General features: G+C 44.7%; 1 pseudogene; it reads right to left on the bottom strand.

Moving 5' to 3' along the window:
* Positions 1 to 4136: 4136 nt before the first annotated feature.
* On the bottom strand, positions 4137 to 6909 carry LOC120841217 (annotated as a pseudogene).
* Between the last annotated feature and the right edge of the window lie 9892 nt (positions 6910 to 16801).

Below are 16801 nucleotides of genomic sequence, written 5' to 3'. Positions count from 1 at the left end.
GAGTGATTGACGCCTATCTGAGTTGTGCGTTTAATTCCTCACAGACACTCTATGTCCTGTCTTTATAGTGGTCTTGTGTCAGGCTTTTGAGTCTCTGTCCGGTCAAAGCATCTGTGTTAGACTAAGACTCGGTTCTTTAGGATATCTGCAGGTATTCTCTGCAGCAAATGGCTGCCAATCAGGAACACGTGTTTGTTCTCGGCCGCTAAGAGCAAGTATTTTCAAGGTGAGCTATTTCCCACCTATATCAGTTTTGTGTTTCATTACTTCTGGATGCTATTTCCTATGTGTAGTGATCTTGCACTAGTATTTTGTTGTCTCTCTTCTGCAAAAGCACCCAAGTTTAATTAAGACCGGGTTCTTTCTCATACATGCAGGTCTTAGTGGCAAGAACCAGCCAATCAAGGCCAGAAGCTTGTTTTTTGCCGCGCATGGCAAGTGTTTTTAAGGTGAGTGATTGACGCCTATCTGAGTTGTGCGTTTAATTCCTCACAGACACTCTATGTCCTGTCTTTATAGTGGTCTTGTGTCAGGCTTTTCTGTCTCTGTCCGGTCAAAGCATCTGTGTTAGACTAAAACTCGTTTTTTTAGGATATCTGCAGGTATTCCTTGCGACAAATGGCTGCCAATCAGGAACACGTGTTTGTTCTCGGCCGCTAAGAGCAAGTATTTTCAAGGTGAGCTATTGCCCACCTATACCAGTTTTGTGTTTCATTCCTTTTGGATACCATTTCCTATGTGTAGTGGTCTTGCACTAGTATTTTGTTGTCTCTCTCCTGCAAAAGCATCCAAGTTTAATTAAGACCGGGTTCTTTCTTATACATGCAGGTCTTGGTGGCAAGAACCAGCCAATCAAGGCCAGAAGTTTGTTTTTTGCCGCGCATGCCAAGTGTTTTCAATGTGAGTGATTGATGCCTATCTGAGTTGTTTGTTTCATTCCTCACAGACACTCTATTTCCTGTCTGTATAGCGGCCTTGTTTCAGGCTTTTGTGTCTCTGTCCGGCCAAAGCATCTGTGTTAGACTAATCTTTAGGATATGTGCAGCGATTCTTGGCAGCAAGTGGCTGCCAATCAGGAACACGAGTTTGTTCTCGGCCACCAAAAGCAAGTATTTTCAAGGCGAGCTATTGCCCGCCTATACGAGTTTCAGCAGTCATCAAGGAGCGGAAAATGAAAGCCCGCGGGTTGGCCATTGCAAAAATGTTGACTCGGAAGCGCATAGGGAGGAAGCTTTATAAAAGTATCCACCTGCTTCTACAAGACAAATAAAAACTAAGAATGTGGGTTCCATTTGAAAAAAAGAAAAAAAAAAAACACGTTGTCAGTCCGAAAGAACTCGTGGCGGCACGGAGCAAACAAGCCACGGTACGGGTATGCTTGGTTCAGGCGTTTGTAGGGGTGGAAGATGACTCGGTGTTTTCTAAAAAAAAAAAATTTTTTTCTAAAAGTGTGGTGGTCGAATATTCAGGGATGGGCATTGAGTCGGGATGTTAAGGTAAAAATTTCATCCACATGCCGGGATTCATGTGCCTTGTCCCCCTAGCGAGGGGGACAAGGCCTTCAAAATTTTGGGTTCGCAAAAGGGGTGCGTCAGTATTGACGTCTCATTTTACATCATGCGTCTCAATTTAAAACGCACTATAAATGACATGCCTGAGATTCGTTTGGGTGTACTTCCTCCCCGCAAGTTAACGGTTCTGTCTCAAAAGGTCTAATCTGATGTTGACCGCTCCTCAGGTCTCCACCGACTATTCATCAGGACGAGACCCAACCGGGGCACTAGGGAGGAACGGGTTAAGCAAGGGCGGCTACATATACTTCAGCTTCTTGCGGACAAGAAACGAAAATAGATAGATGGTGGGTGTTTCATTTGCTATGCCCTTTGGCGTGCACATTATGTTTGTTATGTTTCAAGATTCCTGCAGAGTTCGGTTTCAACTATTGTAAAATACCGAGCATGCGCCCAGGTCGCAGACCTGGGCGCATGCTCGGTCTGCATGCGCCTGTGCCCAGACACGTGCCCAGTTACGTCGCAAGAGGAAATCTATGTCCGGCGCATGTAATTTTGAATCTTTCAGGCTTAGTGTACTTTACGTGGCTACTCAAAGTAACGGCTACTTGGACGCAACTAACCGCAAATCTCTCTTCCAGTTTCCACGGCCTACGAGCAAGCAAGCACCAGTTCGTTTTTCCTCAAAGGTGAGCATTCCAGATTCTCTAGTTAGGTGCGAAGCAGGAATAGTGAAGCCAGACGAGCGGATTCGTGTATTTAATTGAACGAGCTCAGAATGACCTGTGGCAGCGGCATTGAAGCTTATTTTTCCACAATCAAACACAGACACAATTTTGAATCTACCCGCTTGGTGAAGGATTGCTACTTGTCGCGAACTAATCACACATATTTATTTTGCAGTTTCTATATGGCTACAGCTACCAGGTGCTGTTTTCATTAAGGTGAGGATTTCACATTCTGTTTTCAAACATCAAGTTTTTGAATGAGAGTCCTAAACAACTGACTTTTTTTGCAGTAAATGCCAGATTCTCCAGTTCAGGAATATATTAAATATATTTGGTATGGATAAGTACAGTGTTTTGCTTCTCTATTTACAATTTCACAACAGCAACATTTTTTTAAAATTTATCACTCAGAAATATACACAAGAAGAGACTGTGTTGCAGACAAATGTTGCGCTGAACGTGATATTCCAACTCGCATATAGTTTTATTGGTAGCCGATATAATATATTGGATTCCAATATCCATAATACGGTAAGTATATCGGAATCGTAAACCCTTATTGGATCCCCATACGACACATAGGGATCCAATAAGGGTTTATACGGCATTGGATTTTAATATTTTCAGCGTATTATGGATATTGGAATCCCATAACAAATCCTTATTGTAATACAGTACAATAAATGTAATGTTTTCAAATACACTGTCTATATTGTATTGCAATACAATAAAAATATATTGTTTACCAATATCCATAATAGGCGGTTCATATTGGGTTTTCCAATAGGGAACTGACACCAATTGACAGAAAAAATCATGAGAAAAAGATATGAATTTGCTCTGTTGCAAATTGTTAGCACCACACTGACTCACTTATTTACCTTTCATCGCAGTTTGATGTGCTTTCATACCCCAAACAAACAAACATTAATCCAGGTTTATATTTCAAGTCATTACACTGCACAAGTACACATCGAAACCAACGCTCGATCTGACACACTCTTCAATCATGTACAGGGCTGCACAGTGTGTTTAGGGTGTAAAGTGTCTACCAACCTGGAAAACCTAAAATTAAAAGACAAAACAAAGCCAATAAAAAGAGCGGTAAACTAAAGAGTCATTTGGAGAGTATAAGGTCCACAGTCCTATTGAGCGTAATACGGCTTCAAGCGCACGACGTGGGCGACTTCAGGTCGTGGTGGGCGGCGTGATGATGTTCTTGTTCCGTCGGGCATCACCTCGTACTTCAGATCTCCAAGTCGACGAAGTACCTTGTAGGCTCCGAAATACTGTTTCAGGAGTTTCTCGCTGAGACCACGGCGGCGAATCGGTGTCCAGACACATACCCGGTCTCCGGGCTGGAAGTGGACGTCCCGAAGACGAAGGTTGTACCGGGTAGCGTCGACACGTTGTTGATCTCCAATTCGGAGTCGGGCGAGGTGGCGAACTTCTTCGGCTCGTTGAGCAACCACTTGGGCGTCGGGGCTTCCATCGTCAGCTGGTTCGTGGGGTAGCATCGCGTCGAGCATGGTCGTTACTTTCCTGCCATGCACGAGCTGAAAGGGTGTCACCCCGGTGGTCTCTTGCGCGGCCGTGTAGTAGGCAAATGTAACGTACGGCAACACCTCGTCCCATTTCTTGTGCTCCACGTCGACACACGTGGAGATCATATCGGCGATTCAATTTCAATTCAAGTTTTATTTCCAACACAGTGTCGGGGGTCGTTAGGCGAAAAAGCTGTCATTGACACCTTGAGAGTGCCTGGGGGCCCATACAGACAGCAACATATTGTGAAAAAATACAAAAAAAAAATATGACGCGTAACTATATGAGTACACATAAACACCGTGTGAATGTATACAATTCGATATGGTACATGTCAAAGACTATATAAAGATTATGAACCGTTGAAGGAATTATAAATGACACAAATCAAATTTCTCACAATAGCCTGTTTTCTAGCAAAAATTACAAAAAGAAATGCTTCAACACCAAAACTTTCCCTTATACGAGATAGAGACCAATGCATTATCATCTGTTGTTTACAAAAAAAATCTCGCATTTTTTTTCTAGTAAATGTATCAAAGTAAATATTTTCTTCTAGATTCTTGATTAAAATAAAAGGTACGTCATATCTCAGCGACTGCGAGAAGTATTCAGTGCGCCGGCGCGGCACTAACCACCTGTCACAGCTGCGGGTGCGAGGGTCACTTATTTGTTTCGATAAGTCAGATGTCTTTTTTAAAAAGGAGCTGAAACTTTCAATTGACAAGAACAGAGAATGCAATAAACGAAATGCATGAATATTTTTATGCTTATTTTACGGTACTGAGTGTACAATTGTGCGGTTGAGTGTAATCGTAGCACATTAGCAATATATCGAATCGCTTTTTTTTAAGAACAAGGATGGTGTGTACGTTTCCTGCTGTGGTCGTGCCCCATACGAGCGTGCAGTAATTTATGTGTGAAGTGAATTGGTCATGATAAATATGAAGTTTTGCATTATATGGAAGGATGTAAACTGGTGTCTCTTTTAAGATAAATTATGTGATTTAGTGGAAAATTATATACCTTGTATTGATATAACAACGAAGTCTTCGAATCCATGGTTTAATCGCAGCCTCAAATCGCTACGAAATAAAAAGCAAAGGCTCTTTCGAGTTTCCCGTCGAGCCGGTACGCCCGAATCATGGCAGAGCTATGAGGACTGCGCTAACATTTAGAAAATTGAGTTGAATAGATGTAAAGACATTTTTTTATCGTACGACTTTGCCATCATTATTGATTGCCAATCCGCAGCGTTTTTGGAACGTTGTTCGCCCAAAAGACAAGTGCTCGTTACAAGTTGTTTCAAATTCAGGGGACCCTGTTTCAGTGAACTTGTGCGCTAATGTGCTGAATGATGTTTTTTTCTAAAGTGATCTCCCGTTCAGACCTTATTGCTGTTTCCCCTCCCGTCTCCAGTATATCGTTTCCAATGGATCCTATTCTTATTGATTACGATGGAATCGTAAACATTATTAAATCCTTAAAAGTTTCTTGGTCATGTGGAATTGACAGCATAAATTCCAAGATTCTCCATAACACTAATCTAACGTCTAGCCTTTTTTTAAACAAAAATCTTTCGTCAATCTCTGGAGACGGGAGTCGTGCCTGAGGACTGGAAGTTTGGGAAGGTCATTCCGGTCTACAAGAGGGGTAGTAGGTCATCACCAGCCAACTATAGACCGATATCTCTTACCTGCATTTCGTCTAAAATAATGGAACACATCATCTTCAAGCATTTGGTTTCATTCCTTGATTAACTCTTTCTTCAGTGACGTGCAGCACGGTTTTCGCCGTAATTTTTCTTGTGAAACATAGCTTCTTCATCTGAATAATGACTTGTTCTTGAATGTCGACTCCGGATACCCCACTATCGCTGTATTTCTCGACTTCGCTAAAGCATTTGATAAAGTACCTCATAAACTTCTACTTCTCAAACTTTTCACGCTAAATATTGACTCTCATGTACTAATCTGGATTGAATAATTTCTTTCTCAACGCCGTCAATACGTCTATGCTAACAATGCCTCGTCTCATGTCTCTGCTGTTTCTTCTGGTGTTCCTCAAGGCACCGTGCTTGGACCGCTACTTTTTCTCATTTATATTAACGACCTCCCATTGCGTATCACCTCTGTTATACGCCTGTTTGCGGACGATTGCGTTGTTTACCGTAAGATTACTACTCAAGATGACCTTCTAATTTTGCAAGCTGACCTTCTCAAAATAACCGACTGGTGCCAGAATTGGAAAATGTCTCTCAATACTAACAGATGTAAGTGCATGCGTTTTTCTAATTCATTAGCAGAAACTAATCCCACGCTACTTTTGGATGGGACTATACTCGAATATACAGACCACTATAAATACCTCGGCGTGCATCTTTGACCTAACCTCTCTTGGAATACTCATATTAACAACATTGTACAATCTGCTAATCGAAGTTTAGGCTACATCCGTCGAAATTTTAGATCTGCTCTTAATAGCCTTAAGCGCCTCCTGTACGTTACTCTTGTCCGTCCCAAACTAGAATATCCGTCTTCGATTTGGCATCCTCATCAATCAACGCTAACTGATTTAATTGAATCTGTTCAGAGCCGTGCTGCACGCTTCATTTTTTCTGATTATTCCCGTTTTTCGAGTGTCTCGTTAATGAAAGCTCACCTTGACCTTCCGCTATCATCTTCACGTCGTAGGATCTCTAGCCTTTGTCTTCTTCACAAGGTATTTTATACGCCCATCCTTAAACAATCTCTCTTGAACCCCCCATCATACATCTCGGCTAGAATTGACCATCCTTGTAAGGTCGCCCGCCCACAATGCTTCACCCTCGCACACCAGAAGGCGCTCTTACCATCTGCGATTGTGGACTGGAATGACCTCCCCGAGAAGCTCATCGGCATCACCGACAGTGGAAGATTTCGGGACGCCATCACCAACTACTTCATGTAAACCCACTCCCCCCTGTAACGCCACTTGTGGCCCTGAGGGTATTATAAATAAATAAATAAATAAATAAAAATGTGTTGACATCGTGACAGTGCTCCTGTCGCCGATGATAAGGACTTAGCTAAAGCTTCAATATGATCTGTCCATGTCATACTAGCAGAAAATGTAACTCCAAGGATACTGTGTTTGTTAACCATTTTAATATAAGTATCACCGAGTAATAAATCGTATAATATTTGTGTCTGCTTATGTGTAGTTTTCAATAAAATAGCCTTAGATTTATTATATTCATTTTTAGACCATTCTTATTGGACCAGTGCCACAGTTTCGAAAGTTCCCTTTCAGCTTTTAAAATTATTTCATTTGTATCCCATCCGGAAATAAACAGGCTCATGTCATCCGCATAGATAACGTAGACTGCGTTACTATCTTGCTGAACAACATCATTAATATACACATTGAAAAGGAACGGTCCTAGAACACTTCCTTGTGGAACACCGGCAGTAACTAATTTGGAAGATGAAATGTTATTATCTATTGATACGCACTGCTCCCGGTAGTAAAGATAAGACTGAAACAACGATTGGGCAACACCGCGGACACCGTATGCGTGCAACTTTTTTTTAGCAATATCTCGTAATTTATTAATCGAATGTGTTACTATAGTCAATAAATACTCCGAGGGAAGCCGACTTCCTTCAATATTCTTAATGATAAGTTCCTTCATTGTTACAAGTGCTGTTTCTGTTAATTTTCCCTGGCGAAAGCCGTGTTGACTGTCTATTAGTATGTCGTGTTTAGAGAAAAAATTACTGATGCGTGAGAAAATTATTCTCTCAAGTCCTTTAGAGAACACTGGAAGAATGGAAACTGGCCTATAATTGTTAAGTTATTTTTCTCTCCTCTTTTAAAGATGACCGAAACTTTCGCCTTTTTCATTCTACTGGGAAAGCAACCAAACTCTAGAACTAGATTAAGCTATATTGTATAGAAAGGAAGCGATAGCATCAATTACCTATTTTACAGGCTTTATCTGAACGTCCTCTACGTCTGTAGAGAGGGTGTTTTTTAAGCTCATAAATGTGCTACAAATCTCGATTTCATCCGTAGGTTCAAGAAACGCGGTTTCACTACATTGGTACCCGGGTTTCGAACCAGTGATGTTATTCAGCGGTCTAACCATATTCACAAAGTGCGTATTGAAATGATCGGCTAATGTGACCCCTGAAAGTTTGTTGTTTCCTATTGTTAATTCAGTTGTGTTACATTTCGCGTTTTCTCGTTTTACAACCTCATTTATTATCTTCCATACTCTTTCAGGGTGCTTTTTGGACGCCTCACAAAAAAGGTTATTATAGCAAAATGTTTTTTCCTTCGTTAACTCTGCGGTTAGTTTGTTTCTATGTTTTTTTTTTTAAAGCTGCAAGTTTACACGGTTCCCTCGTACGCGAGAACGCTTTAAAAAGTTTGGTTTTTTCAATAAAAAAACTGTAAGTGCGCAGGCAAGCTGGTGGATGTTGATCATAATGTAGAAAACCCGAGGCTGTGGTAAAAACAAGGAAACGGTGTCGGAGAAGAAAGGCAGGGGAAACGAACGTCTCAAACTCAGCTAGTGCGTTTATTTCCACAATGTCTTATATACCCACAACCGTCGGTGGTCCGTGGTTAGGTTGAGGGCATATAAGACATCGTGGAAATAAACGCAGCAGCTGAGTTTTAGACTTTCTTTTCCCCCGTCTTTCTACTCCGACACCGTTTCCTTGCTCTAAACAGTCTCGGGTTTTCTACATTATTATAGTTTTTCCGTTGATAATTTTTAGATGATCAGGTTCTTTCCATGGCTCCTAATTTTCTGTGTTTTTTTTTTTGCTTTTCGATATGCGGCATTATAATGGTGAAGAAATATTGATAAGAACTCGTCACAAGCGTCACTACCGTTGGTTTTGCTGTAGACGGATGACCAGTCAGCATTTACGATATACCTAGGGACGCTATCCCTATTCCTGCTGGATAGGACCGATATGTTAATTTACTTTGACGTGTTTTTCCCACGATGTAGATGTGAAATACGCTACAAAAATGGGACAGTGATCACTAATATCATAGCGTATTGTACCTGCCACTTGAATAGGTGTGTATATATTTACAATGAAAAGGTAGAGGATGGATTGACCAGTGAGTGATACACGAATCGGGGTCGTGATGACATTCTGGTAACCGCAAGAATTTATTCTGTTATTAAAATCACGGGCATGCACGTTATCATTAAGCATATTTATATTAAATAGCCCCATTTAGCAAGCCATATCAATGAATTGATGCGAAATCTAATATTTCTTTAATAAAATCAAGAAAAACGTTCCAATTGCCAGAGGGGGGACAATGCACAACTGCAAACATTTCACTGTTACTAAACAAATAAAGTGCTTCGTAATCTGTGGTGATAAGTGCGAATTTTTCCAGCACTTCGCATGACAATTGCTGTTTAACATACATCGCTACGCCACCGCCTCGTATTCCACTTCGGTTTATAAAATAATGATTGTATTTATCCAAGACTACATATCGCTATCTGTGTGATACCATGTTTCAGAAAACATAACAACTAGGAATGCCGCGAACTTTCTTCGAATCGAAGTTTAGATGATCAAATCAAGCGGTTCGAAAGGTTCGAAAGATTTTGAATTTTCGAACTTTCCATATGAAGAAATTCGATGGAATTCGAATTTTCGAACTTATTAAACTAAGAAGTTCGACCCTTTCGAATTTTCGAACTTTTTACGCTGAAAAATTCGATGCTTCTCGAACTTTTTACGCTGCCAAATTCGATGCTTCTCGAACTTTCGCCCTTTTTGCAGTAAAAACTTCGAGGCTTTTCAAACTTTCGAACTTCCTGCGCTAAGAAATTCGATAATTTTCGAACTTTCGAACTTATTAATCTAAAGAATTCGAAAATTGTCAAACTGTCAATTTTTGAAAAGTCAAAAGTTCGACGAACTTCGAACTTTTAGGGTAAAAGTTCGAAGTTCGTCGAGCTTCGAAAGACCGGCGGGCGGTATCATTTGGATTCAAGCAGTGAGGTACATTCGTAATTTTTTCCCAATTTTACAAGGTGTGCCCAATTCCTTGCGAAAGAAAATACCGTTTATTTCAATCATCTGGCATGCTTGGTTTTAGAAAAATAGATTTCCGAAGGAGCGAGAAAGGGCGAGGGGTTTTTGACCATTGTCGTTTGTGCCATATTTGAAGCGCGCTATAGCCGAAGCTATTTACGGTAGAGATGTTAAACTCATGGGCGAAGATTTCTAAAATTGTTCAAGTCCAGCGCGTCATAAAAATTTTTTTTCTCATTTTACTTTCTTGGGACGTGTTTCTTTTGGCCCGTACACATTTTGGTAGGAGAAACTTGTTTCATAGTTGTGGGCCTCAGAATATGCAAGATTACAACACTTCCGGCGGAATCTTGATAGCTTTTTTTTTTTCTCTTTCTTTAGCTTTTTATTTTTGAATTTATTGTTATGTTTACTTCTTGATTATTTTTCACCAATGGCACAGTTATTTAGGTAGAAAAAACATAGCTTTGAACTTTCGAGCCACCGAGCATGTGATGAGTAGTGCCTCCTGACAACGAGTTTCTAAAGGCCTGTTCTCACATGCAGCAGAGCGCTACAAGCATATCGCTGACCTCGTGCTAAACACGTGCCGACGGGAGCGTTCACCAGCTTTGTATCGCACCGTCAAAACTGTTGCTCATGGCAGACGATAAGTACCTGACGGCACGTGAGCAGTGTTACATCAGCGCTTCGCTGCATGTGAGAACCGGCCTTAACAATGACCATCTACGCGATCTTTCATGCAGTGAAGAGCGACAGTAGCTATGCATATGCATAAATAATTTCAGATTAAAATAAGCTCGACCATGCCCTCCTGTATTGTTTTCTTTAACAGTCCAAAATATCTGCGAGAGGGGGGGGGGGGGGAAGAGACTGGAGCTCCCCCCCCCCTCCCCGTTTTTCCTCTTCGGACGCCACTGGTATGGTAGAACGCTCCTCGACCTCAAGTGGCGTCAGCTTCTGTGCTTATTGCTCGGCGTTTCTTCTGCCCCAGAAAATAAACCTCCAAAGCAATTACAAACAAAAAAATTGCCAAGGTGCAGGAAAGGTGGTGTATGTTGATCATGATGCAAAATCCCGAGACTGGGAATGGAATTCGCAAGATATTGTGTAAGAAGAAAGAAAAAAAAAGGGGGACAGGACAGCGCCTCAAACTCAGCTGAGTTGAGTTTGAGACGTTGTCCTGAGCTGAGTTTTCAGCTGAGTTGAGTTTGAGACATTGTCCTGTCGCCTTTTTTCTTCTTACACTTTTTCTTTCAAATTTCATTCCCAGTCTCAGGGTTGTGCATCATGTACAAACTAAACTTTCTATATGACAGCGTCACTCGGACGGCGTTCGATCGGATTACTACCAGCGTGAAAAGGGGTAGGGGGCAGTTTGCTAGATCACTTCAAGGTTTTTCTGAACCTCAATTACGTGCCTGCTTCAGGTCGTTTCGAAGTGGATGAGCATCGTTAAACAGTGCGTTCGTAGGATCACTACTTCGTAATGTACGTTAAGGGGTATCCACACGAAGGAGAACTCCACGGACGGATGTCGTGACGTCAACAACACGGGAAACTCCATCCCCGGCTCCGCCGGGTGCACCTGCGGAGCTTTCGTGCTGATAGCACGAAGCCTCCGCGCCTCCGCCACGGAGGAGAACGGGAGAACGGCACCGCGAGGCGTCAAAAAGGGATGACGTATGTCACACGTGATGCGCGATCCGCGGAGGAAAGGGGCTGATTTCTCCTTCGTGTGGATACCCCATTAATGACCACCCCGGGCTGGCGGTCACAATTACTGACCTACTGTTACACGTCACTGCACTGGCAAATATTCCAGCACATCCGGGGCACTCGTCGTCTCATTTAAATGCCTGACCAACTTCGCGCAGTCTAAATATCACACCCGAACTTTTCTAAACCTGATTTCATGAAAACCAGTGAGGCGTGAAAACGTTATTCGAAACTGAAACTGTGGCGGAACATGAAAACCGGACTTCGACCTTTGCGCACTTGAATTTCAAAGATATCGGAAACCTTCGTTTTTTCTGTGTTTTATTTTTCGAATTTAGCTTTAAAAGACAATCGAAACCTTGGAACTGTTCTAACTTTATGTGAAAGAAATTCGAAATCTTCAAATTTATCGAAGATTATGCCTTAAAAAATTCGAAACGTTTGAGTTTTTCGAATTTTTGATCCAAAGAAATTCGAAACACTAGAATCTCTCGATTTTCAAATTAGGGAAGTTCAAAATCTTCGAATTTATCCAACCTCAAGTAAACAAATATTCGAAATAATCGAACCCGAACTTTTAGAAACCGTGAAAGCTTCGAATTTTTCGAATTCGATACCCCACGATTTTGGAAAGTTGCGAATTTTTTGATTTGGAACCTTCCTACGGTCGAAAATATCGAAACCTTTTGAAATCGAACATCAGTTCGGTTTGAAAATATCAAAACCTTTCGAATTTGAACCTAGGGTGGTTCACGGCATCCCTAATATCAATGTGAAATCGGAAGCTGAACTCGTCAAGAAAAGTAGAAACTTGATCCTGCTTAGGCGCAAGAGATCGCGTGTTGACATGAACAAAAGAAAGTCATTTGACTGTTTTCGTACCGCAATATCAGATGGTAATCCATACTCTTGATAAAAAAAAAATTAGGGGAAAGATATAGTAATCTAGCAAAGTTTACGCTTACACAATTTTGCACAAGTCACTTTCAGATACGATGTGTACTACCGGACTGTGCTCTGCTTTGGGTGCAAAGATTTTACCGTTCCGCATCTACAAAAATCGCCGCTGACACTCACGTTTCTTGGAAATCACAAGAGAAAGAAGCCATTTCAGCGCGGGACATAAGTGCTCATTCAGATAAACTTCTGTTTCGTTCGCCATTCCGACATCAAGGTTCCTGATGCGACTATTACGAGCCCTCGCAAGAACGGTGTCTCTCTTCCGCCTGCTTCTAAACTGCACGATGTCGTCGCACTTGCCCTCTTCTCGCGTTGGTACGCGATGACAAGCCTCAACATTGTCGGCGGCAATGTGTTCACCAATCACATCACCTAGCTTACCTACAAGCTCAGTGACGTTTTCATTTTCATTCTGCACAAGCCCTTTTATTTCTATGTTAGACCTGCGCGAGTACTGCTCACATTGAACAACCCTCCATCTGAAGTTGCTCAATAAGACTCTCGTTCTCTTTGCACCTCTCGCGTAAGCCCTTGTTTTCCTGCTTCAGAGCCTCCCTTTCGCCAAGTGCCTCATCAAGCCTTTTCTTCATATCTTCGAATTCCGCGTTTACAAAATTCATGCTCTCTTGTAGCCCCCTCATTCCAGTCCGGAACTCGCGAAGCTCACTTCTATCATCTCTCCCTGACGTAGACGCCGCGGATTTAGTCATCGCACTTCGCAATCAAAAACAGCAATTAAACTCAACAGCAGCGACAGCAGTAACAATATGCAATTACGGTGGAAAAAATAAACACACCAAAATGCAGGGTGAATAACACTTGTTTAGGCGAAGCATAAGCTGGCTGTCGCTGCTGCTGAATGACGGTTCCAGCGAAGGCAGTCATTTTTTCTAGGCTCGCTTGGTGAAGTCGATGGTCGACAGCGGCTTCTGGCGCTGCGTCACTCCCGGTGGAAGGGATAGCGTACCTAAGAAGACTGCGTGGGCGCCAATGAAATCGAGAGGAAGGTCTTGGTTTTCTGCAGGGTGAATAACACTTGATTAGGCGAAGCGTCAGCTGGCTGTCGCTGCTGCTGAATGGTTTTGTCGAGTCTCTCTTTCAGCCCGTTGGTCTGCGGGTGCTACGCCGTGGTGCGACGGTGAGTGGTGTGGCTGACACGAAGGATTTCTTCGGTCATCTGTCCCATGACCGATGATCCGCGGTCTGTATTCAGAACTTCGGGAGCCCCGTGACGGAGGACGATGGACTCGATGGAAAACTTGGCGACTTCCACAGCCGTCTCTGATGGAAGGGCTTTCATTTCTGCGTACCGCGTGAGAAAATCTGCGGCGACGATTATCCAACGGTTTCCCAGGGTCGACGGCGGAAAAAGGACCAAGTAGCTCAATTCTGATCTGCTCCAACGGAGCCGTTGGTGGAGCAATTGGCTGCAGGAGACCTGCCGGCTTCGTCGGCCGTTTCTTGCGTCGCTGGCGCTTCTGGCAAGATCGGGTGTAGAGGTAGGCGGTTTTGGGGTGCTTGGGCCAGTGATACTTTTCACGAATACAGGCCAGTGTCCGGCTGTACCCAAGGTGCCCGGAAGTAGGGTCGTTGAGGCATGCTTGAAAGACCTCCTCTCGAAGGTCGGTTGGGATTACCAGCAGCCACGTCGAGTTGGTGTTTCCGAAGTTCCCTTTGTAGAGTACACCTTGTCGAATGACGAAGGTCGGCAGGACTCGTGAGAAAACACGAGGCACGGTACTCCCGCGCCCTTCGAGGTGCTCAATTAGTGCGCGCAGCTCAGGATCGTCCCGTTGACGTCGTGCCAGGTCGGTGGTCACTGCGCTTAGGAAGCACTCGTCTTCATCGTCGTCGCTGCTACCGGAAGGTGTTTTGACTGGCGCTCGAGACAGGCAGTCGGTGTCGCTGTGCTTGCGGCTTGACTTGTAGACCACAGCAGTCTTGAACTCTTGTAGTCGAAGACTCCATCGAGCGAGGCGTCCTGACGGGTCCTTGAGGTTTGCAAGCCATCAAAGCGAGTGGTGGTCCGTCACCACGCGGAACGGGCTCCCGTACAAGTACGGACGAAACTTCGTAATTGCCCAGACAACCGGAAGGCATTCTTTCTCAGTCGTAGAGTAATTTCTCTGCCTTGAAAATTGTCCGAATTGGGTAGGCGATGACTCGCTCGATGTTTTCTTGCATTTGGACCAGTACTTCGCCCAGTTTCGCGTTACTTGTGTTCGTGTGAATTTCTGTTTCCGCATCCTGATAAAAATGTCCAAGAACAGGAGGAGTCTTGAGTCCTCGTTTCAGCTCATCGAATGCCTGCTGCTGCTCCTCGACCCATTTGAACTTCTCGGCGTCCTTCGTGAGGTTTGGAAGCGGTGCGGAAATCCTTGTGAAATCCCGAACGAAGCGTCAATAATAGGCACAAAGTTCAAGGAATTTTCACACAACCTTGTTGTCTGTCGGCGCTAAAAATGCCGCGACGGAGGAAGTCCTCTTGGGGTCTGGGCGGACGCCTTCGTTACTAACCACGTGGCCTAGTAACTTCAGTTCGTCATAGGCCAACCGGCACTTTGATGGTTGAGGGTGAACCCGGCGCTCTGTATGGGCTGGAGAACCGCACCGAGTCGTCGCAAGTGCTCGTCGAAGTTAGCTGAAAATACTACAATGTCGTCAAGGTAGACGAGACAGCTCTGCCACATCAGTCCTGCCAGTAGTGTGTCCAGGGCACACTGGAAAGTTGCTGGCGCGGTGCATAGTCCGAAGGGCATCACCTTGAACTCGTACAGTTCATCCGGCGTGACGAACGCTGTCTTCTCTCGTTCCAGTTCGTCGACTTGAATTTGCCAGTAGCCGCTCTTAAGGTCCACCGATGAAAAGTATTGAGAGTGGCGCAGCCGGTCTAGAGTGTCGTCGATGAGGGGGAGCGGGTAGACGTCTTTCTTCGTGACCGCGATTAGCTGCCGGTAGTCCCCACAGAACCTAAGGGTTCCGTCCTTCTTCTTAAGCAGCACGACTGGAGAGGCCCATGGACTGCTTGCAAGTTGGATTATGTCGTCGTTCAGCATCTCTTCAACTCACTCCTGGATCACCTCCCTTTTCTTAGCGGAGACTCTGTACGGCAATTCATGCACAGGGCGCGCGTCGTTCTCGGTAACGATGCGGTGCTTCGCAACGGCGGTCTGGCGCACCTTCGACAACGTCGCAAAGCAGTCGCGGTATTCGTCGAGGAAGTTAACCAGCTGCCGTCGTTTCGGTCCCGGAAGCTTAGCGTCAATGTCGAGCTGCGCTGACGACGTACTGTCTTGCTGAGGCGGCGAGGATTCCTCAGTAATCGCGGCAATCTCGGCGGGCTGTCGGACTTCCTCGACGTGGCCCTCAGCTGCCCCTTTCGTGAGGGGTTGCGTTTTGTTTCGAAAGTTCGTCACGAGGGCCACAGTCCGCCCATCCTGAAGTTCAGCTACTGCCCTTGCGACGCCTATTCCTCTTCCCAAGATCAATTGGAGGCTTCCCTCCAGAAGAACTTCGCCGCAGGAAGCTTCATCGATCCCTACAAGTACGAAAACACTCGACCGCGGCGGTACGTTCACGTGGTTCGCGAGGACTCGTACCGCGGATGACGTCGCTTTGGGTTCCTCCGGTGGTGAAGCAGGTTTTCGCAGCGTCAGTCGGTTTTGTTCCGAGGCCGATGACAGCGCCATACTCGCAGAGAAAGACCATTTCGAGGATAGCGTCCCTCAAACAGTCTTGCAGAACGACGAACTTGACAGGGCACGTCTCACCGTGGATTTGAACTCGAGCAGTCCATCTCCCGACAGGCGTAATGAGGTGTCCTCCAGCAGTTCGTATCTGCGGCCCCACCCACGGCGTCGTCACTTTTCGAAGGCGGCGAGTAAGCCTCCCACTCAAGACTGAGTAGTCTGCTCCGGTGTTCACGAGCGCCGATGAGTCGTGGCCGTCGATAGTAACGTTTATTTATTGGACACCGATACAGGCGCGGCTTTGTGATGTGGAGCGTCGGGAGAGTGGGAGTGCTCCGTCGTTCTTGGAGGCTATTTGCTTCGGTCGTCTTCGGCAACGCCACCTCCAGGCGTCGCCGCAGTTAGATTTCCCGACGAGGTAGGGGCGACAGGCTGTCCAGACGAGAGCGGCGGAAGGGCGAAAGCGCACGTCGAGGCGAAGGCGAACGGTAACCTTAGGGTGGAGTCGACACCGGGGACAGGGGTCGTCGGAGGTACTCGTACATGTCCCTTGGTCGCTCCCCAAGGCGGGGTCGTGGGTCGCTCGGCGC

The sequence above is a fragment of the Ixodes scapularis genome, unplaced genomic scaffold (genome assembly GCF_016920785.2).
Source record: "Ixodes scapularis isolate PalLabHiFi unplaced genomic scaffold, ASM1692078v2 PGA_scaffold0__279_contigs__length_252992795, whole genome shotgun sequence".
Classification (NCBI taxonomy): Eukaryota; Metazoa; Arthropoda; class Arachnida; order Ixodida; family Ixodidae; genus Ixodes; species Ixodes scapularis.
This window is presented reverse-complemented; position numbering and strand designations above follow the sequence as displayed.